The following is a 24,310-nucleotide window of genomic DNA, read 5'->3' as shown; positions in this document are numbered from 1 at the left end:
ACAATATTTGGGTGAAATATCATTGTAATTCATTTGTAATTCATTATCAAATGTGATAATATGATGTACCAACCACCTTCCCAACCTTTTAATTATAAGTGTTAATAAATTCAGATGCTGTCTTAATCAAATAAATAATAATCAAATGGTTGTGAGGGTTGTTTGATTGATTGGTTGTGATTGGTTGGTTGGTAGGTTGATTGGTTGTGGTTGGTTGATTATGGTTGGTTGCAGACATGGGGACTTGTGACTTGGTGACTTGGACTCGAGTCGACTCGAGTCGCTATTTTTATGACTTGTGACTTGTGACTTGACTTGACAAAAAATAAAATACTTGAGACTTGACTCGGACTTGGAAGTTAAAGACTCGGGACTTGACTTGACTTGAGACACGATGACTTGAATGACTTGAGTGTTAATCACATCATGTTTTCAGTTTGAATGTAAAATATATAAATGATTTTAAAAAAATAAAGTTGATTACTCAGCTGGAGCGCAGGCTGAGAATAGCGTTGTAATGACTGGATCACGACACTATCATCAGTCATGCCCTCTCGTACCTTACCCACACCACGCCCACTTAGATCAGATATCACATCAACATGTCAGCCGGAGGGGTACAGAGGGTCATCGCTTTTGGCTTCAATAATATTTTGCAAGATGGCAAACGAAGAACAGCACTTTGCAAGATATGCAAAATACAAATCTCGGACAGCCAGACGACAACCTCATCCGTCATCTGAAGAGCTATTCTGCCAAGTAAGTGCTTGTCAATTTGTTAATGTTATCTGGTTAGTTGGTAGTTAGCTAATGTAATAATAGCTAAAGTAGCCATTAAAGGTTGTATCAGCGATTTCAGGCCCAAAAAAGGACCCAACCTAAATGCTCACATTCATCTAATCTTTCCTAACGATCTGCTACCAGGCCGTCAAAAAAATGTGTTTCTTGCAGGGGCGGCGCTAGGGCTGGGCTAAGGGGGCTTAAGCTCCAAATGTTTATAGTAAACCCCCGAATATTTTGTTACCTTGTCTTTCTCATAGCGCAAAACAATTAATCAGAAGAAAAAATGTGAATAAGACTACAGCTGCACCGATTACCTAATCCTGAAAAGTGCATATTACAGTTTTATATATATATATATATATATTTTCCCTTTGCATTAAAAAGTATTCACGACGTGCTTTTGCAGCGTTGAGCATTGAAGCCAATCACAGACATGTCTGTTGAATGCATTGGCCAATAAGAGGCGTGCAAATGAGTCGCTGTGCTGAAGATGTGTTTTGTTTTGCACGAGCTCACCCCATGGTGGGATCATCATGAGGCTACATCGTGCTCGGCTTGCAGACAAGACTCTCTCGAATCTTATATTTTGCAAGTGCAATACCTTGTAAAAGAGGTAATTACAGGTATTACAAGGAGAGGGTGACTTATGAGGACATAACCCATGTCCCCATTTTTCAAAACGCATATAAATCATATAGAAGGGTTGGGTGTAGGGTGATAGAATATACAGTTTGTACAGTATAAAAACCATTACACCTATGGGATGTCCACACTTTTCACAAAAACAAACGTGTGTGTGTTTGTGTGTGAGAGAGAGAGAGAGAGAGAGAGAGTGTGTGTGTGTTTGTGTGTGAGAGAGAGCGAGAGAGCGAGAGTGTGTGTGAGAGAGAGTGAGAGTGAGTGAGTGTGTGTGTGTGTGAGAGAGAGAGAGAGCGAGAGTGTGTGAGAGAGAGTGAGTGTGTGTGTGTGTGTGTGTGTGTGTGTGTGTGTGTGTGTGAGTGTGTGTGTGTGAGTGTGAGAGAGCGAGTGTGAGTGAGAGAGAGTGAGTGAGTGTGTGTGAGAGAGAGTGTGTGAGAGTGTGTGTGTGTGTGTGTGTGAGAGAGAGAGAGAGAGAGAGGAGAAATGTAACAAAATTTTAATGTTGTATGTAAACTGTGTTTGAGAGAGAGAGAGGGAGGTGTTCAGAGAGGAGGAGTGTTGGATGTTAAGCTGCTATTTGTTTTATGGACTCAATGTTGAAAATGTAAAACATTTCAAACACTGTTGGCAGAAGTGAAAAATAAATAATTTTATGAAGTTACAATTTTGTTTGATTCCATGATGTATTTAACTGAACATGAGTATTTACAATGCAAATCCAAATGATTTTAATTTACCGACAGTTACTTATTAATTGTATTTTCACTTTATTAAGATCAGATTCTGCAGGTAAAATTACAATAATAAGGTGACTTGACTTGGACTTGACTTGACCTACTACAGGACTTGACTTGACTTGACATAGCTTGTGACTTGATTTGACTTGACTTGCCCAAGAAAAAAATACTTGGGACTTCCTTGAGACTTGAAGGTTAAGACTTGAGACTTACTTGAGACTTGCACATGTGTGACTTGGTCCCATCTCTGGTTAGTTGTGATTAGTTGTGGTTGGTTGGTTGTTGGTTGGTATGTTGATTTGTTGTGGTTAGTTGGTTGGTTGATTGTGGTTTGGTGGTTGGTTATGATTGGTTGGTTGGTTGTTGTTGGTTGGTTGGTTAGTTGATTTGTTGTGACTGGTTGGTTGGCTGGTTGATTGGTTGTGGTTGGTAGGTTGTGGTTGGCTGGTTGATTGGTTGTGGTTGGTTGGTTGTGGTTGGTTGGTTGGTTAGTTGGTTGTGGTTTGTTAGTTGATTGGTTGATTTGTTGGTTAGTTGTTATTGGTTGTGGTTAGTTGGTTGATTGGTTGAGGTTGGTTGTGATCAGCAGAAGCTTCATGTTGCTCTTTTTCATACAATATTTGGGTGAAATATCACCGTAATTCATTATCAAGTGTGATAATATAATGTACCAACCACTTTCTCAACCTTTTAATTATAAGTGCTAATAAATTCAGCTGCTGTAAACATAAGAGAAGCTATTTTCCACTAAAATAAAAGCTGAAAAATGAACTAATTAAGACAGGCATAGAAATGTATATTTAAATTTTACAGAACTTGGTTGTTGTTGTTTGTGGTTGGTTGTTTGTTTGATTGACTGGTTGTGGTTGGTTGGTTGGTTGATTGGTAGCTTGATTGGTTGTGGTTGGTAGGTTGGTTGTGGTTGGTTGGTACATTGATAGGTTGATTTGTTGTGGTTGGTTGGTTATGGTTGGTTGGTTGGTTGTGGTTGGTTGATTGGTTGGATGGTTGGTTGTGGTTGGTTGATTGATTGATTTGTTTGTTACTTGTGGTTGGTTAATTGGTTGTGGTTGGTTGGTTATGGTTGGTTGGTTGATTGATTGGTTAATTGATTGGTTGTGGTTGGTTGATTGGTTGGTTGTGGCTGATTGTGGTTGGTTGGTTGGTTGGTTGGTTGTGGTTGATTTGTTGATTGGTTGGTTGATTGTGGTTGGTTGATTGGTTGTGGTTTATTGTGGTTGGATGGTTGGGGTTTATTGTTGTTGGTTGGTTGTGTTTGGTTGGTTGTGGTTGGTTGAGGTTGATTGTGGTTGGTTGGTTGTGGTTGGCTGTGTTTGGTTGTGGTTAGTTTCATAGGTAAATCAAAAATTTTTTGGCAAAATTGTTTGAATCTCAATCACACATTTTATCAGAAAAATCATTCATTCATCCATGCAGCCCTAAATATAATTATGGTCTGTGGTGTTAATCTTCATAATACAGAAGTTTATGCCACACAAGGAAGATGTTCTCTAACCATAAAGCTCAACATATTTGTTTTGTGCATAAAAGGGGAAATGAAAAGAAAAGAAAGGAAAAAACACATTCTGCAAGTTCATTCATACTTTCATTGACTCTTGCAGATTCTTGGCACTTGTTCTAATTAGCCCTGGGTTACGCGAGAGTGCCAGTGCTTTTGGCTGTTGGCCCTTCAAGTCCCCCGTTACCCCTTCCACCTTTAGCCCCTTGTGCTTTTCATCTTGTTAGCTTTTTGGCTTGATCTTCTTGTTTTATTTAACTAGCTAAACCGGTTTCATGAAGTGCCTGCAAGGCTTGTCAAGCAGAAATGTGAACTGTCAAATCACAGAGGAAACAGAAGTTGGAAACAGATTACAAAGGAGTAAGTGACAACTCTATGTACAATATATAGAAAGACTGAGCCTATGTAAACTGTTTCCAACCTCTGTTTCCTCTGTGATTTGACAGTTCACATTAATGCTTAGACTCAGTCATCCAGTCATGCTACCAATCTAATATTCAGGACCAAACTTGATATTATTTATGAGTTGATGGGCTTTGCATGAATCAGATCACCGCATTTGGTCATTTGCAAAACCTTGTGAGACATTAAATGATCAAAAATTTGATTTTACTGCAACCCAACAGAGGTGAGCAATGTACAGTATTTTAATATTTTAAATGGGTCCTGGTGCCTGATACAGACAGTGCATTTGAGGGTTTACAAGGTGAAATTCTCCATTCAAAGGACAAGAGAGATTTAAGCTGGGAATCATTTATAACACTCCACAGATGTTTATTACCTATTCCAGCCTGATGCCGATGGCACCATAGTAACCAGGAGCAAAGTGCAGCCTACATTTCCAAGCATTCTGAGCATTAAGTAGCTGGTAAAGGGAACTTTAAATGGATGCTCTATATGAGGCAAAAACAAAGTAACTGTTGCTGCCCTAAAGCAAGGACTACCAAGCCAGACAGAAAGCGAGAGATTACACAGAAGAACCTGTCTAAAGGTGTACATAAATTATATTGTTAATCAAACTGTGTGGCTGAAATGACATGATTAACACATTCTATAGATAAAATGAAGTTATCTCTCTAATATATAGTATTTTCATATGTATGCAAAAATCAGTGCTTAAAGGAATAGTCCACTCAAAAATTCAATTTTACAATTTACTCGCCTTCAGGTCACAAAGGTGTAAAGTTTGTTTCTTCATCAGAACAGATTTGGAGAAATTTAAAATTATATCACTTGCTCACCAATGGATCCTCTGCAGTGAATGGGTGCCATGAGAATTAGAGTCCAAACAGCTGATAAAAACATAATAATAACCCAGAATTAATCCACACCACTCCAGTCCATCAGTTAACATCTTGTGAAGTGAAAAGCTTCGCATTTATAAGAAACAAATCCATCATAAAGATGTTTTTAACTTCACATTACTGCATTTTGGTTGGTTGTAGTTATGACAGACAATTACTGTAGTTATGATAATGCTGCTTGTTTGCAAACTTTTTTATTTAGACAAACTGGAAATATTAATGAGACATTAGTGTGACGAGTGGGGCGGGGCCGAGGGACGTGGGAACGAGGAGCGAGGCCGGTGGAGTGATTGGAAATGAACTACACCTGTTCGAACCACCGGTCTCCATCCCACGGAGGAGATGGAAGGATATAAAACTGGAGCGACGACAGTGAAGGACGAGAGAGGACCAGGCCTGGGCTTTATTTTATGTTTTGGTTTTTATTTGTGCGCATCAGTCGTCTGCGAGGGGCTGATGCGCTGTTTTGTGTTTATTTTGATTATTAAAATTTCAGTTAGATTGTCCGCCGGTTCCGGCCTCCTTCTTCCGGAAGAATATGAAGGTTATATTATTGCAGTGGTGCCGAAGCCCGGGAGAAGGAGGGACGCACTGCTGAAGATCCCTCGCCGCTGTGGTGAATCCGCGGTGCCATCGAGCAGGCGAGGAGTGTGCCGCCATGGACGCTCGAGGCGGTGGGCTGGAGTGAGTTGCCGGGATGGGCGAGCTCGCTGCCAGCCGCCCGCGATGTGGAGGGGCGGCTGCCGTTCGTGAGGGAGCGGAGGAGTCGGCGCCGTTCGTCAGGGAGCCGGAGCCTGCTGCCGTCCGCCTGAACGGGGAGGAGCAGGGAACGGGGGACTCCTGCCGGCTGCCCAAAACCGGAGGAGCCATCGCCGTCCACTGGGCGGCGGAGGAGTTTCGTGCCGTCTGCCGAGGGCCGTTCAGTGCCACCGCCAGGCACCACGGAGGAGATCCCACAGCTGGTGTAGGGCCGAGCAGCAGTGCATCTGGGAACCGGAATTTTTTTTTTTCTCTCTCCTCTCTCTCGTCTCTGTCGCTCCTCCTTCCATCTCCTTTTCTCTCGCCTCGTCTGTCCTACCCCCAGGTTCCCGCAGGTCCCCGTGAGCGGTCCCCCCCGGAGGGAGGGGGGGGGCAGTAGAGCGCAGTCTCGAGGGTACCCCCCGGCCTGCGAGGGGCGATGGGGGTATGTGACGAGTGGGGCGGGGCCGAGGGACGTGGGAACGAGGAGCGAGGAACCACCGGTCTCCATCCCACGGAGGAGATTGAAGGATATAAAACTGGAGCGACGACAGTGAAGGACGAGAGAGGACCAGGCCTGGGCTTTATTTTATGTTTTGGTTTTTATTTGTGCGCATCAGTCGTCCGCGAGGGGCTGGGGCCTGTTTCAATAAGGAGGTTCAACCAACTCTGAGTTTAAACTTGAACTCTGAGTTGACTTACTCTGAGATGGGAAACTCTGAGTTTTCGGTTTCAGAACAGCTGAAATGAGTTAGTTCAATCAACTCGAAGTTGACTGACTCTGAGTTAAGCGCGTGCACCGTGACTATAAAAAGCCATTATCAATGGAGCGCAGATATTATGATTCACCATGGCAACAGCGTCAGAGAAAAGGAGGTCTGCATATTTCTCACCAGCAGAACTGGATATGCTTATGCAAGCATATGGAGAACTTGAACACATCTTTAAAAAAAAAAAGCAACACTGCTGCAGCAGCAAAAAATAGCTGCTCGAGTCAATGCGTAAGTTGACTTTTTTTTTTATATATACAATTTGGGTGTAGGCTAATTAATTAAGTAATCAGAATAGGCTACTGTAATTTCATGAAAGACTGTAAAACAATTGTATATATATAAAAAGTTGATTTAAAATCTAATTTTAAAAGGTATATTTTTAATGTAACCTCCCTCTACACACACTTTAGGTCAATTCAAGGATAATTCATGTAATTGTAGCCTATATTGTTTATTTGAAAGCATTAGATGTGAAGTTTCTTGTCTGTCCTTATTGTTCAAGTGGTTGAGGTTGATTTGGGATGTAGAAATTAATAAGTACACTGCATTAGTAAGTAGAAATAGTAATTATTACATTAATCTAATTACACTGGTTGAAGATGTAATTTGTTGTTATTAATTAAGAGCTATTTTATAGTAAATTCCCAACTGTTTTAATATCAGAGGTGAAACTGGAAGAACAGTATTTTATTAAACCTATTAATTTAATTTTCATGTAAAGGTGCAATCCTGCAGGCATCAAAAGAACATGGCAGCAGCTTAAAATGAAATGTAAAAACATAATTCAATCAGGTAAGCCTTGATATTTGCTATAGTGTACCTATTTGACATATTAAATAACTAAATAGCATTCAGTGTCTAGCAGTGCAGCAGCATTTTTGACATTGGTCTAAATGTTCATTCTCTTTTGACTACTCAGCCAACAGAAAGAAGGCAGATGCTCGCAAAACGGGGGGAGGACCTGCACCACCACCTCTGACTAATGCAGAGGAGATGGCCCTGAGCCAGAATGCTGGACGGCCAATAGCTGAGGGAATTCCTGGAGGGACTTCATCTGAGCCAGTCACTCCAGAAGATTCAAGTGCCTTCATAAAATGTAAGAGGTGTACCTACAGTATGTGCAAAAAAAAAAATGATATTGACTTTTTGTGATATTTCCTATTCCTATCCTATTTTGTGATAGTTTTTTTGTTGGTCCAAACAGATTCTGACGGTAATATCTGTCTTTTGGAGCCTTCTGTCCCAACAGAACTACAGGAAGTTGTAAGTAGCCTATAGTCAATGCACCATAAATTATTACAAAGTGTACTCTATGAAATGCTCATCTTCACAGGATGATGGAGATGAAGAAACAGTTTCTGCTGCCACAGAGAGGCCTACAGAGGTCATGTTAATATGGGTCTTTACACATCAAACAATCTACACATTCACATTTTTTATTTTGAGTACTTTATATCTATAAATGGTCATTCTTATCTCTACCCTCCCAGAGTGTGGAAAAACAACAGGACGAAGGTCTATCAACTTCTGGTGCACAGATGAACACAGTTCAGTTACTTACAGTAAATGCCACAGTTTAATTCTGTAAAATTTTCACAAAAAGGCTACACTATGTAACTCTAATAATGTATTTTCAGTTGCCAGTTAAGGAGTTATATAGACTTCTTCTCATTAAAAAGATAGAAAAAAACTGCAAAGAACTTATATACTTGGACCGCCAAATCCAAAAGTCAGATCTGGAAATTGAAATTCTGAAACAAAAGCTAAAGGTGAGTGTAGTCACAGTTGTATTCTAGAAAGTATTGAAACTATATGAAAACCTTTATTTATTTTTTATTTTTTTGTAGGAAATGAAGAAGAGCATATAAATTTCTGTGATTTAAAGTTTATTCTTTTTGTGTGGGAAATAAAAAAGACCATATAAACTGCTGTGGGTTTTTTTTTTTTTTGGTGGTAGTGGTGGATATCTTGACTAATCTGAGAAGACATTGCGGCAGATCATATCCCGGACTACCCTTCCATCCTGGAAATCTGCAGGGTTGATGAGGTCTTCCTCAGGATCTTGTACTTGTAGGGCAGGGTGTTGCTCCCCTCTAATCATGGCAATATTATGGAGAACAACACATGCCACAATAATGTTACAGGCCCTTTCAGGGGTTACCCTGAGGTGACGTAGGCAATGGAAACGTGCTTTCAACAGGCCTATGGTCATCTCCACCCGGGCTCTCGTCCTGCAGTGTGACACATTGAAGTGCTGCTGGGGTCCTGGTTCAGGTTCTGGGTAAGGGGTAATAAGATTTGGTCGGCATGGGTAACCCCTATCTCCCAGCAGAAGGCCATCAATCTTTCCTATAAGAAAATTCATATTGTTTTAGTGCTGCATAGAAATTCTCCTGCAAGTGTGTAGTGCATACATTGAAATATGTGTATAGGACATACATTTACTTACCCCTTTCCAGTCTGTTGCTCAGGGTTGACTCTCGATATATTCTTGAGTCATGAACAGACCCGGGCCACTTTGCCTCCACATTTGTGATTATATGTGCAGCATCACATATGATCTTGAAAGTGCAAAGAATGACACATTTACAGTATTGTGATGTAGTCTTTTACCATTTGAAACAGTAGGCTGTCAGTATATACCTGCACATTAATACTTCGCAGAAATCGCTTAAGAGCGAGGCACACTTTCCTGACCGCTCTGCAAACAGTAGCTTTACTAATATGTTCTGCATCTCCGATGTTATACAGAAAACTACCATTTGCAAAGAAACGTAAGGCAACGCAAAGAATCTGTTCTGATGTAAGAGCACGGCCGCGATGTGTGATGTTTCTGATGTATGGATGGATGAGATTATGGATGTATTTTATTGACTGTAAAGAAAAACGGTACCGCTCAAATAAAAATGCATGGGGATATGACAAACAATCCACTCTGGGCCTCAAAATTCTCTCCCGACGTAAATGTAACTCCCTACGAATTAATATAGCCTCTTCGTCAACCGGATCGTCCATAAAAGGACATGCCATTTCATTCCCTTTGATGCCTCTGCGTAACTGAAATGTGCGCAATGAATAAATGTACCGAAAGAATGAATGAGGTGTTTAAACACCGCTTACTCTTTTAAAAAGGGGAGGACACCTTTAGAAACTCTGGGTTTAACGAAGTAAACCTGCTCCCGACCAGGTTAGGTTCACAGAGTAAGTTACCATAGTAACTGACTCTGAGTATAAGTTACCTCTCTTTCAAAAACGGGCTTGACTTACCCTGCTTTCTCAGGTTTGACATACCTCCCATTCTGAAACGGAAAACTCAGAGTTTGCCTCATTTCAGGGTTAACCAACTCAGAGTTTTCACTTAACCTCCTTTCTAAAACAGGCCCCTGATGCGCTGTTTTGTGTTTATTTTGATTATTAAAGTTTCATTTTGATGGTCTGCCGGTTCCCGCCTGCTTCTTCCCGACGATTACAAAGGTTTTATCATTACAATTAGTTAAACAGTTTTTTGTGTGTGATTCTGTAAGATTAAAGATTTTTTTGCAGAAAATGTATTAAATAAATTATTTATATATATATATATATATATATATATATATATAGTTATTGGGTGAACAAAGGCCTCTTGTAGCGAATCAATGCGTTTTTGAAAGAAAAATATCCATATTCAAAACGTAATAATCACTTTAATCTATCTTGCGCTCACTGTTGTAAACTAAGCAGTTCCGAGGAATGACAGATGAGGTCAGGTGTGCACATGTGCCACTCAGAAGTAACGCACGTGGAAATGCAGAAAAGAGGTTAAAACAAAACAATGGTCACTAATTAGAAGTACAAAACAAGGATTTGTAAAGAAGAATGTTGGAGGATTTCAATATAAGCCAAGAGGAGACTGGTTTTCCTTTGCTAAAGTAAGGAAACTTTGCTTTTTATTAAACTTCCCATGGACCGATGCAGTGGAACACCTGCTGAGTTGCATCCAACTGCTTGAAAGATCAAAGACAATTTGTATGAAATAAGAAAGTCATATACACGCAGGATGACTTCAAGGTGAGTAATTTACAGGCTAAGTTTCATTTTTGGGTGAACTAACCCTCTAAATGAATACATTTTTAAATATAAATTATTTTGTGACCCCTGGTCCTCTGGTTGAAAACCACTACCTTACTGTCACTGAAGCACATTTCCTACAGTATGTGAGCTAATTTCCTTTAGGTCACAGATTAAATTGAGACTGTAATTGTAAGCAGATAAATAACTACACAAAAATAAGGGCTCTTTTTGAGTATAGTTTACTAAATTTTAAATCATTGCAAAATGTTTGGAATTTTAAAAAATGTGTTTGTGTCAGTGCAGTTACATGTGTGTCATGCCATGCAATTACTTTGTTTTCATGATCAATCCATGGTATCATTTCTGAGTACTTCATTGAAGTATTTAAATTTTAAGCACATCATTTTTGTCATTTAAGTATATATCTCAGTGGCATCACACATTGCAGTACATCTTTACTTTTTACCTTTGTCCTAAATTGTGATACCATCAATCAAACTCATTGTCACGAGGAAATTAACATGGGATTTCTACTATAAAGAGATCCAAAGAAGATTTAAGAGATTTTAAGAGATATTTTTTATGTTTCATGATTAAGTCAAAATTATCTTTCAGAAACAAAGGTCAAGGTTAGAGCACAAGTACACTGATAGATGAAACAGACATGCAAGCAAAATCTGTAGTCACACATTCAGAGAAAAAAAGTTATTAAAATCAGACAACAGATGTAACATTGTGATCTTACATGGGTCCAATCAGAGAGAGTGAATGCGGTTTCATTAAGTGATAGCACAGCCAGCTTCCACTTCATATATTTAACCTCTGGACCGCTGTGGTATAGGATCTACGCCGTCCCACGAGGGCAATAGATAATGAGAACATCCAAGGACAACAAAAAACAAGGCCAAGAAAAAGCCAGAACACTTTCAAACCAGCTACATTATTAGTCTAGTGTCAATTGCTCTGGCCTAAACAATGGCCTAACCTTGAGGCAGACACGAAGGGGGACTTTACAGACCAACCTGGGACAGGGTGGAGGAACAAAGTGTACCGTAAGGAGGATGTTTGTTTCATTCTGCGTGCCACCACATGCTTCCCATTATTCCACTCCATACACTCTTAACAAATAAGGTTACAAAAGGGGTTTCCAAAGCAATGGCATTAAATAACCATTTTTTTAGTGTGAAGAACCTTTTGTGCAATGGAAAGATTGCATCCATCTATGCCAACAAAGAACCTTTATATTATATGTACTGCATATTTCTGTGGTGCTTTAGATCCAAGGGACGTTGCCAGAGGAGTTAACTGAATGTGGGAATGAGGATGACTTTTCCCTAATATATACATACACCAACCTCTATTCAGCTTACCCCAGACACAGAGACTAGAGGAAAGAATAAAAGCACCTCCTTTCATCATAAGTGGATGAAGTTTGCCAAGTTTCCATGTTTCTGTTTATATTGGCAACTCATATCTGGCAAAAAATAAATAAATAAAAACACACAAATTTGAAATGTGTCTTCAGAATGTCCTCACCGTGGACCTGGTTTCTTTCAAGTTTTGTCAGCAAAATTTTTTGTCAGGAGGTGTACTACACAGTACTAGAGATTATGCAAACAGGACTATAACATTTCAACTCAATGGAAATGCATATGCTAAACTGATGTCAGAGAGTGAAGGATTCAAAAAACAAAAGTTTTTTAAGAGTACTTATAAGGCTACGGAAATACAGAAATTGAAAAAGAGTGAAAGTATTGTTTTTAGACACTTTTTTTGATTTATATTAATAAAGCTTGAGTGCTTAAGTAAGACTTCGGTACATCTTTTTGTGTAATTTCATAATTCTATGTATATTGACAAGCATTTATGACAAACTAAAACATTTCTATTAAAACTTCTATAGCATGCATTTAAATTTGAAATGGTGAAGTTGCAATTCTGTACATTTATATTCATGCAATTACATTTCTGAAAACATTACAACCATTTCACATTTAAGTATATTATTTCCTAAATAAATACTATTTTTAAAAGCATGCTAAAGTATACTTGTTTCACAAGGTTATACTATCTGAGCATGACTTTTGACCTCTTGAATCTTAGAAATGTGGTATACTTTGTACTGAATTCATGATAAAAAATAATGCAAACACTACCTGCTCTGTATGTAATGCTGCATATTTGTTTTAAGAACCGAAGGGGAAGTACATAAATTGCAACATGAAGTGTGAATTCACCTGAGATGACATTCGTGAGGAGCCTGCTCTAGCTCTCAGCTGGATCTCAGCAGTGAGGACAGAAACAAGTCTGTGTCTGCCGTGTTTACCAGCAGCTTCACAGGACGGTGGAGCAGGGGAAGAAACAGACACTGGGCTCAGATGAAAGTAGGGCCTCAGCGCAGTGAGGAATTCATGCAGTTTGCACAAGCTTGGCCACTGCACTGACACAAACACAAACACAAAGCCATCCAACCCTCGCTGAAAGACTGACAATCCACATTTAAATCGCATTTAACAATTCAACACATACGCATTTCAATGCAATAGAAAGAGACCCACATTAACAGCTATTACAAAGATGCAACCACATCGTAGCTGCATGCAAAACTAAATATTTAAAAAAATCTGAATATGTCAAATCGACCCGGTAAAGGTCTAAATGCCTGACATGGCATGATATTCGCTGTACAAAAATGTGAGAAATCACAATTGATGAGTGTTTACAAATGCAACGTTTAAGTGTTTCTAGCTATACCTGTGTGGTTTCCTGTTTATACCTGTATTTTATGATTACCACCTGTGATCCAATTACAAAAAAATGGTGATAATAGGTGTTAAAGGGTTAGTTCACCCAATAATCAAAATTATGTCATTAATAACTCACCCTCATGTCGTTCCAAACCCGTGAGACCTCCGTTTATCTTCAGAACACAGTTTAAGATATTTTAGATTTAGTCTGAGAGCTCTCAGTCCCTCCATTGAAGCTGTGTGTACGGTATACTGTCCATGTCCAGAAAGGTAAGAAAAACATCATCAAAGTAGTCCATGTGACATCAGAGGGTCAGTTAGAATTTTTTGAAGCATCGAAAATACATTTTGGTCCAAAAATAGCAAAAACTACGACTTTTCTCAGCATTGTCTTCTCTTCCGTGTCTGTTGTAAGACAGTTCAAAACAAAGCAGTTTGTGATATCCGGTTCGCGAACGAATCATTCGATGTGACCGGATCTTTTTGAACCAGTTCACCAAATCGAACTGAATCGTTTTAAACGGTTCGCGTCTCCAATATGCATTAATCCACAAATGACTTAAACTTTTTTAATTTGGCTGACACTCCCTCTGAGTTCAAACAAACCAATATCCCGGAGTAATTCATTTACTCAAACAGTACACTGACTGAACTGCTGTGAAGAGAGAACTGAAGATGAACATCAAGCCGAGCCAGATAACGAACAATAGACTGACTCTTTCACGAGTCAAGAACCGGTTGCATCGGTTTTCGGATCACCAGTAGTGTGTATAGAATAATGTGGAATACGTTCACAGCTTTCTCAAGCAGTTTGTGATGCATTTTGGAAACAGGAGATGAGCCCCTGGTCTAATGCACCACCTGTCTTAAGAAACCCCTTCTCAAAGACTTACTTTTAGTCATTATTTTATTTGGGTAACACACATATTCTGAATGCCTTTGGCAGAATTCAAATAAGCCATTTTAATCTAGATTAATCTAGATTAATTCCAAGATTACAGTGAGATTAATCTAGATTAAAAAAATGTATCTATGTCCACCACTAATATATATATAGATATAAAATAAAATCAAAGATACGTTTGAATTTGATTTATTGGCCCTGATAATGCTAAATGTCTGATTTCACCATTAAAACAGGGCCTGCATTGTACCACTGGAAACTCATTTTAAAATATTTTATGTGTTATACAGTATGTGTTATCAGCTAAGCAAAATCATGAATATTTCTATTCTGGTGCCACCATTGAGCAATGGAGGTCAAGACCAAATTTGGATCATCATGTAATACCAAATATGTTTGTTTTGTCGTTGTTGTTGTTTTAAATAAAGAGTACTGTTTGTTAACTGTTTATCATGTCTTAGAAGTAATAAAACATTTTAAGAAGTTTCCATTTTAACTTGTATTTTGGCTTTGTGAGAGTTTTGTATTGTGAGATCAGGATCACATACTGAAACAAATCATAACATGGAACAATATCCCTCTGTAAGTTACTTCTGAAAGCATGTAAAGCTATGGAAAAATCTGATAAAACATTTGGATGTTTTTTTTTTTTTTTAGAGTGAGGTCCAAAAGCACACAGACAGAAATTAGGGACCTATAAACAGTGCAGATTTTTACATATTTCTTCATTTAGAATTTCCAAAAACCTAAAACTGCAGTTTTGCCTTTATTTTCCACCCCCCCCCCCAAAAAAAAATCCCAGATATTCGTTGTGACCTCAGATTTATGTAGCCCACTGTTCTTCCCTGTCATCTTGTAAGAGAGAGTCCTCAGCTCTGTGCGTTTGTCCTTTGGACTCAGACTAAATCCACACCTTGAGAACTTTAATAACATAAGAGCATTCGGCTGGCAATCTAATGAAGGCTGTAGAGTGTCAGCGGATTCATTAGACATGGAGAATGAGAACAGCAATGCAACTGGGCAAGAGTTGAGGTTAACAGAAAAATGAAACAAAAGCATCTCACAATCTCAAAATAATAAACTGACACAGGTTTGAAAAAGAACACAACAAACTTTTAAGTTAAAGTGATAGTTCAGCCAAAAATGAAAATGCTCTCATCGCTTTCTTACCTCCAAACTTACATGAATTTCTTTATTCTGTGAAACATATAAGAAGATACTTTGAGAAGTTTGGAAACAATATGAGAGAGAAAAAATGATATTTGAACAATCCCTTAAAGCTAAGTTAAGCTAGATTTGCAAGCAAATTGAAGCATCACTTCATGTTCAGCTGCTGAAAGATTTTACATTCCCAGAAAGACAAGCATGAATTTCCCTTAGTGCTGAAAGTCACAGCCTAAATCATAGCACAATTTAATAACTTTGCATTTTATGCAAATCAACTTACAAATGAGAATAATACAATCAAATTATACGTTTAGAGAAGAGAACAGCAGTACAGTGCTTGAGAACAATAAAAATGCTAGAGCACACAATAAGTGGAGAGCAGCAGGAAAAATAATCAATTGAAAATTCAAGTTCATTATGTAAAGCTATATGTTAAAAGTGGGACTCTTAAAAGTGGGATTTTTTTATTAAATGCTGCGGTCTCTGCCTGTTAATCTTGACAATTTTCTTGGATATTTTTGGATTTAATCTTAATGCAGCAGCAAATGTCTCATTTAAAAAAAATGACTATTGATAAAAAAGCACAAACACTGGATTAATAAACAGACTTATGCAAGCAAAGTTACATACTAAGTTTAAATGAAGACAAATAAATAAAGGCATGCTGACACTATGGGAATATTATGGGTTATTTCCCTACTACAAAAATTGTAACAGTGCACTGCAGTGATGATGTATTTCTGTGAAGTTAGCATCACCCTGGTTCACTTCACAAAAAACGCAATAGGGTTTTGGCACTGGCTTTTGGATTATTGTAGAAAATAAGCTCTGTGATCAACAAACATTTATAATTCGTACACATTTTGTTCATTATGATAATCTTCACAAAGGAGCACAACCCTTTATGAATTCTGAAGCCTAAATACAATTCCCATAAGTAAAAAGCTAAACATCTGTTATGAACAAACGACACCACAATCACATCACTATCATTAAGCTTAACAGCAAAAAATGTCTTCTATTAAAAATTGAGTTTGAATAGTTTGCAAGAGTGTGATTGCAAACAAAATAAGGTTGTGAATTCACAAAATGCTTAAAATATCAAAAGGGGATGTTACTGATGTATTTTATGTCATTGAATAAATGTAAAAAAAAAAAAAATTATTTTGAGCTTGTGATGACCACCACACTGTCCAGCGGGAAACTGGGCCAAAGGGGTGGATGAAACGCTTCTGGGTTTAAGAAGAAAGTCGATCCTGTAACCTGAGTGTTTCTCATCAGCCAATGGAAACTTCCTGCATATTTAACACACGGTTTGTGTCTGGGTCAGGGCAGCATAGACAAAAGATCAGAGTTCAAAAGCTTCAGGCACTTTTTATATATGCCTGATACAAAATGTGAAAAGACCAAAAAAAGTCACTTATGTAACAAGCCTGAATATTGGATATGTTATACGTGTTTCATGGTTACACAATACTGCCCAGAGAGGTGCCACAACAATTCAGATATTGACCGTATCATCAGTTCAATCCCAAACATATCTCTATATTTAGGTCTTTAGAAATATAAGCTAAACCCTTTGTATTTTATGATGGTTTCATATGGTCTTGAAAACGGTAAATGAATTAATATTTTAAATATACACCTGAAAAAAATGAGAGTGCACACATTGTATATATATATATGTATATGTTCTATATGTACTGTATATGAAGTGCATCAATGGATTTTATAATTAAGTAACAGATTAATCAATTCATCAATAAGGCGTTTTCATTTTAAAACGATCCCTTCTCGCCAAAATACGTGTCTATGATCTATAATAATAATTAATCCTCCAGTGAAAAAGTTCTGTTGTCCTCTCACAATGGAAATAACGGTTTGTTAAACTTAAAAGCATCTTCATGATGGATTTGTTTCTTACAAACACACAGCTTTTCACTTGACAAGACTGGAGTAGTGTGGATTATTGTGATGTTTTTATCAGCTGTTTGGACTCTCATTCTGACGGCACCCATTCACTGCAGAGCATCCACTGGTGAGCAACTGATATAATGTAAAATTTCTCCAAATCTGTTCTGATGAAGAAACAAACTCATCTACATCGAGGATAGGCTGACAAGTGAATGAAATGGAAATTTATAAGTGACTCATTTATTTTCTTACCTTATTACTACTTTACTACGGAGTACAAAAAAGATAAATAAATCTTCTTTTGTGTTCAACAGAAGAAAGAAACTCATGCAGGTTCGAAACAAACTTGAGGATGATGAGATGACAAAATATTCATTTTTGGCTGAACTATCCCTTCTTGAACGCACCTCGGACAACTCAAAATGCTGTCTGTGAACATCTACGAGTCAGAAATAAGCCGGTTCGTCGACTGGTGTGATAAAAATTATTTAATAATAAATATAAAGAAAATGGAGGAGATTATATTCGATCCAAAATGTATAGGTGACTTGTAAGAAACTTACAAGTATTTGGTTGTTTATATAGACAGCTCACTTACTTGGGGAACTCACACGAAATGGGTTTGCACTCGGCTGCATCAGAGACTGTACTTCTTACGTAGATTACGTTTTTATGGGGTTAAAGGTACAGGTTGTAGGACCTGCCACTAGAGGGCGCACTACCAAAACAATAACAATCGCGTGGTTTGATGACGCTAAGAAGGAGCGTGGAATGATGGGATTTGTTGTCTTCTAACCAACCGCTGAAGGCTATATCAATCAGACGGAAAGATAAATCATGGATTTAACGCGAGTTCAACAATTTGTGCAAGTAGATTACATACAAAGTCAATGCAAAGACGCGATCAGACTATGGATCAGACGCGTCCTCGCGTGGGTCTAGAGACGCGATGCCCCGCGTTTGGTGTGTATGCCCCATAATACTAATCTTGTTGATCGTTATAATAGTTATAATGTGTCCCTGAGCAAGACACTTAACCCCTAGTTGCTCCAGAGGCGTGGACCTCTGACATATATAGCAATCATAAGTCGCTTTGGATAAAAGCGTCAGCTAAATGAATGAATGTAAATGTAAATAATAGCATACCTTTTCTGTAAAGATACGAATCAAAACAACTCACCTGTCGAGTAAAACACAAGCGAGATCGGCATCTCTTTCTAGTTGAAGTTTGTCGCGAAGCTCTCTCCATCTAGAAAATGCAACAACGATATTTATACTCGCTCTTTCCCTCCTCTTGTCCAGAGCGGCAGACGGTAAACAGTAATTATGTTCCATAAAAAAGTAACACAATCCACCATAAAACGTGCAAGAAGTAAATAAGGAACTAGCTAGTGGTTTGCTGGACGCTAGACACTACTTCTGCATTTGTCCACGACACTGTTGTCATGTGGTTTCTACATCAGTAAAGGCGGTAACAAAGGGTAACTAACGTCATTGACAGGCGAATGCACTGCCCCGTATCTGTTTAGAATGAGAATTTTCTCATGATTTACTAGTAGAAAACATTAGAGATATTGTTAGTAATCAGCTGGACAAAATATATAACACTAGCCTAGTCGTTTTTGGATATTTTAATGCAAATATCTTACAAATTGTACCTTTTATAAGAAAATCATGATGTTGTTCTACAAAGCTGTTTTAGAAAGCATAGTTAGGTATGGTGTTACAGTATGGTTTGGGAACCTAACTATACAGCTTAAATCTAAATTAGCACACCTGGTGTTGACAGCACTAAAAACTGTTGGACATGAAGAATACTCGAATCTTCAACATTTATATGAGAATTGCATTCTGAATCAGGTACAGAAAATCGTGGGGGAGCAAACTCACTTTTTGTATTCACAGTATGAAATGCTCCCCTCCGGTAGAAGATATAGAGTCCCAATGTGCAAACTTAATAGGTATAAGAATTGCTTTGTGCCTGTATCTGTACGAATGCTGAATAACAGTTTCACTAAAACTAAATAAACTAAAACGTATAAAATTAGATATAACTATAGACTTTTTTTTAGCTATTTTATAATAGTCCAAGTGTGACAAATATATTTTTGAAAAGAGAAATATTTAAATGTAATATCTCCAAATACTTTTTAGTATATACTTTTTTTAGGTATTTTGAGATTGATTATAACGAGACTTTACTGGACACATCTAGAGAAGCTTACAGTCTATGTCGCTGACTCTATAGCACATACGAGGGGAACGCAGGGCGCTAATGCAGTGAATGAAAACAGGATTTGCCTCTATAGAAAACAGTGATCAGCTGCATGGAATTAATCAGACTCTTGGCTGGAGTTCAATCCCACATCACACAGCCTCTCAAGCTGGACAATGTGTTTTCAAAGCAGTTCCCCTCAGCTCACATTCCAAACAACAGCTCGCTAAAAATAAATTCACCAGCCACATCTCCAGGGCGTTTTGCCATCCTTCTGGAAATGCGCAGCCATATGCTTAGCTGCATCTCATCCTCACTGTCGTCGCCGTCACATGACACACAAGTTCATTAGCCAGTTTAATAAGCAGGGACGTGAGAGGGGAAACAACAATGTGAAAAGGTCAACTGCAGATGTCAGAGAGTGACAGGAATACTGAAAGAGTGAAGACGTGAAATAAAGAAACAAAACTGGCCCTGGTCTATGAGAAAAGGCCTAATCCACCCACAACTTTAAATAAGCTCATTAGACAGAGGCCTGTTTCTCTCACACAGTACTGCTATATGTCATCATTTCTCTTTTTCACTTTCTAATGCTTGTACAATTACTCTACCAGCAGTTTCATGACCTTATAATAACTGAGAGACTAATAATGTAATAATTCATGTCACATTAAAGAACTGCTTAGGAAGGTGATTACGATGATCTCTAGTGTTGTCAAAAGACCCGGTACTTCGGTACCAAGTCGGTACTAAGAAAATGAAAATGTCACGGTACCAGGTTTCTTTAAGTACCGGTGGTAACGAGGACCCGGTCAACCCGGTTCTTGACGCATACAGCGCTATGATTTCCGCGAAGCAGAAAACGCGGACGGAATCTCAAAATCCAGTCATAAAAATTAAACTTACATTTTAATATGGACAGTCACGGAATTTGTCAAAGTTAGCATAAATTAATCAAATCAAATCTCCATAAGGACCAGTATCTGTAAATGTTAAGCCACAAAAGTTGGTTGAAATATGAATCCGTGTTCTGCGCGTCTCTGTGTGAATTAATGAATGGCAGAGACGTGCGGGTTTGTTTACTACATAGACTGAAGCGCGTGACGCTAGCAGTAACTTCAGCATCTGCTGTCTCAATGAGGACATACTGTAAATACATAAACAACATCACCAGAACTGTTCTGATTCACTTCACAAACATTTTACCGTTTCATTTGAGTAAAACTAGTGTCAATTTAAAGGTATTCACGTCAACCCGTCAAAATAAAAAAGTTAATTTTTCCATTGTGCTATAAATATTACTATTATTTAGAAGAATGTATGTGATACTGCTACTACTGTTGAAAAAAATAATAAAACTTTATTTTTTTAAAGAAATAAATCACACAACATTTCTTCCATGTTTTTATTTTAATAGAAAATCCCCTTTATTTACCAAAAAATAAAATGTGTTTAAATGTCATTAATTAAAACACAAAATAAATTTGGGTGAAACTTGTTTACTGTTTTTCATAATTATATTACTTAAGGATAAAGAATGGCATTGGTTTTATTTTGAGTGATAAAAAGCGTTTGTTTTTCTTTAATTAGCATATCTTTGCGTTTCGCTTTGGTATCGAAATTGGTACCGAGAACCGTGGATTTTCACTGGTATCGGTACCAAATACTGAAATTTTGGTACCATGACAACACTATTGATCTCACAATCATGAAAAATCTAGAAATAACAGAAGAAAAAAAACTGATATACAGGCCTGAAAAAAATAAGACATTGATATTTTTAAAAAGACACTGAATTTCTAAAGTCAGTATCACCTTTTCTATCAATGTTCATCTGAAAAACACTTTCAGATAGAAATTGTTCATTGTGTGCTGGATGTAAAACTATAAATATTTGTTAAAATGTGTAAAATGTCAAATGTCACTTTTAAATCCTTATCTAGTTATCATCAGTCAATATCAGGGTTATTTTGATTAACTGAACAAAATACTACTACTAATAATAATAATAATAATAATAATTATTATTATTATTATTATTATTAATAAAAATAATAATAGTTTAAAAAATAAATAATAAAAATAGAAAATACCAAAACGCACCGCAAATTTTAAATTAAATTAAAAATTGCAAAACTAAAAACTAAAACTCTAAAATTAAATAAACACTATAAAAAACTAATAAATATGACAAAAACACAAATTTAAAAGGAAATCAGAAAATGTAAAAATAAATCCTAATTAAAAATATCAACAAAATCTATACTCGTATATCAGATTTTAAAATAACAATAGACATAATAAAAGAAATCAATAAAAAAAAATCTAATATAAATTACATACATTTTAAATAAAAATTTAAGAAGAATGTAGGTTTTAGCAAAAAGTTTCTTTTTACACATATAAACTTTAACCTGAAATTCTAATAAACTACACAAATAGTTCCTCTGCTTTCCTTGCAAAATGAGTTTTCACTGTTCCACACTCCTGAGATCTCCTCCAAAACCTAACCTGACAATTATTATTCACAGTCATCATCTCATTTAAAAGAGAAATAAATATTGGAAGGAAATCCCTGTTATCCCTGTTCTGTGTAACCTTGAGCTCACCTCTGATATTTGGCCAGAAGAAGTGGATACGGAGGTTGTTTATTTAATACTCTAGGCCAGAGGTCTCCAACCACATTCAGGCTAAAGACCTTTTTCTTGGCTAGAGAGATGCAACAGGTGTAAAATATTACATCAAATGGAGTGTTGTATTCACATATTTGTTATGATGTTTAAAAAAGCAAAGCCATTTGCCAATATTGATGTACAGAGTCATATGCACTACATACTACACTTTCATCTGAATAAATACATTTTATTGACAAGGGAGTTGAGCTTGAGCTTCTTGACTTTTGTTGAAGTATTGACTTCCTGTAGAATAAAGATACATTATCTGTATAACTGCAAGACATTAATTCAGAAAAATGGGTAACACATCATTAATTGGACAACTGAAATCAATGTCTAAGTGTCAAGAATGTCACGCTTTGACTATGAAACAACAACAATAACAGCAGAAGCGGCAGCGGCAGCGGCCAGCAGACGATTGCCAAGAATTGCAAATGAGATTAGGCTGTGTCTTATGTAACATGTGCGACTAAAGCCCAGATTCAGGATACTACACTACACACCTAGCAGTAGCACTCGTCATTGACCAAAACATCTAATGAGATGAGAATCTACATCAAATCACCACACAGATTAAAATCTAAAACTGTGGCCTCTCTCTAAGGCTGACATGTCCAACACAAACCACATAAAGACCATCTAATACGCAGGAAATTAAACATGCACTAACAGTGGATCTCAGAGAGAAGGGTGTATTTCATGAGAAAGCTGCCCATAATAACTCTCTCTACGAATGAGAGCAATGTTTGAGCCACCGCAGCGAGGGCTTCAGCGGGAATCTGAGCTGCTCCAAGTTTGTGTTCATAAAAAGTGCTGCTCTTTAATATTGTTCAGGCCAGTGCTCTGATTGTGAACTTAAACCTAAAACTATTAGAATTTGATTTTTTTTTTTACTATTTCAGTTCAGTGAAATAAAGATGAGATAAATAATATTACATGAAAAAAATGTAAATGAAACACTTAAATGAAAATTAGAAATAACTGAGAGAAATAAGATGAAGTGCCAATATAAGTAAAACTGAAATATACAACAACAAAAAAGAACTTGAATGAAAATAAAATATGCACACATAAAAATGAAAGCTAAATGTTAATACTAATATATATATATATATATATATATATATATATATATATATATATATATATATATATATATACACACAAATGCATAATATGTTTGTATACTAAAATAAGAAATATGTAAACAAAAAAAATAAGAAAATAAATATTCACTTAGTTTCAAAATGTTTTTTTTTCAGTAAAAAGTTCTTAAAAAATCTGTTTTTTGTTCTTAGTGAAAAGAACATTTTAATAGTTTAAAGAACCTTTTTCCACTATAAAGAACCTGCACTGGAAAGATTTCATGAATGTTAAAGGCTCTTCATGAAACCATCAATGGCAATAAAGAACATTTACTTTCACAAGCATTGGCTTTTCTCATAAACACCTTCAAAAAAGTCATATTCACTCCCTTTAGACCTTTCTTTTTCAGCTTTCTTCAACCACTGTATATAAATCTCTGTGAAACAACACAAGTTCTCTGATGTGCAAGTTCATTTCCCTGTAACCGAAGGAGACACAACATGCACTGAAACATGGAGGACAGTAAAACACAATGAGAATGAAAGTTTGTTCTCACTTCTCTTAAAAGAACAGACTGATTATATATTCTCCACAATTATACTGTCTTATTACACAGTGTTTGGCACACAGCAGATGGCTCCATGTAGAATGTGTTAAATGGATGTCAAACTACATCAGGAGGTCCATCAACCATGTCTGAATGTCTAATGAACTTAAATATCACACAGCCATTCATCCCATCAGAGATATTTATACACAAGATAAAGAGTGCTATGCTGATGTAAGTTACAATACACACACACACCGCCCCCTTAAACAATATGTGTGTATCATCTCACACAAGATAATTTATTTGGTCAACATTTAAACAATTAGTCACTATGTAAACTAACAACAAAACTGCTTGACAGTGCAGAGGGGCATTACCATAGACTGTGCATTACACAAGACGATCGGGCTGCGTCCAAACTTCTAGTGAGCACTACCTAGGCAGTATTTTTGTCTAGGTAGGCAGCGCACTAGGTTTTGGAACACAGCCTGCGCGTGCACGGAGCAGCA

The 24,310-nt window shown here is 37.2% G+C and overlaps 1 protein-coding gene across 6 annotated transcripts in view; it reads right to left on the bottom strand.

Annotated features, from left to right (window-relative positions):
* Window positions 1–24,310, bottom strand: part of LOC132126761 (nuclear factor of activated T-cells 5-like) — a 53,323-nt gene that overhangs the window by 28,637 nt on the left and 376 nt on the right. The gene's annotated exons all lie outside the window — the stretch shown is intronic.

This window comes from Carassius carassius, chromosome 3, assembly GCF_963082965.1.
Source record: "Carassius carassius chromosome 3, fCarCar2.1, whole genome shotgun sequence".
Classification (NCBI taxonomy): Eukaryota; Metazoa; Chordata; class Actinopteri; order Cypriniformes; family Cyprinidae; genus Carassius; species Carassius carassius.
Note: the sequence above shows the minus strand (reverse complement) of the source record. Positions and strands in the feature narration are given on the sequence as shown.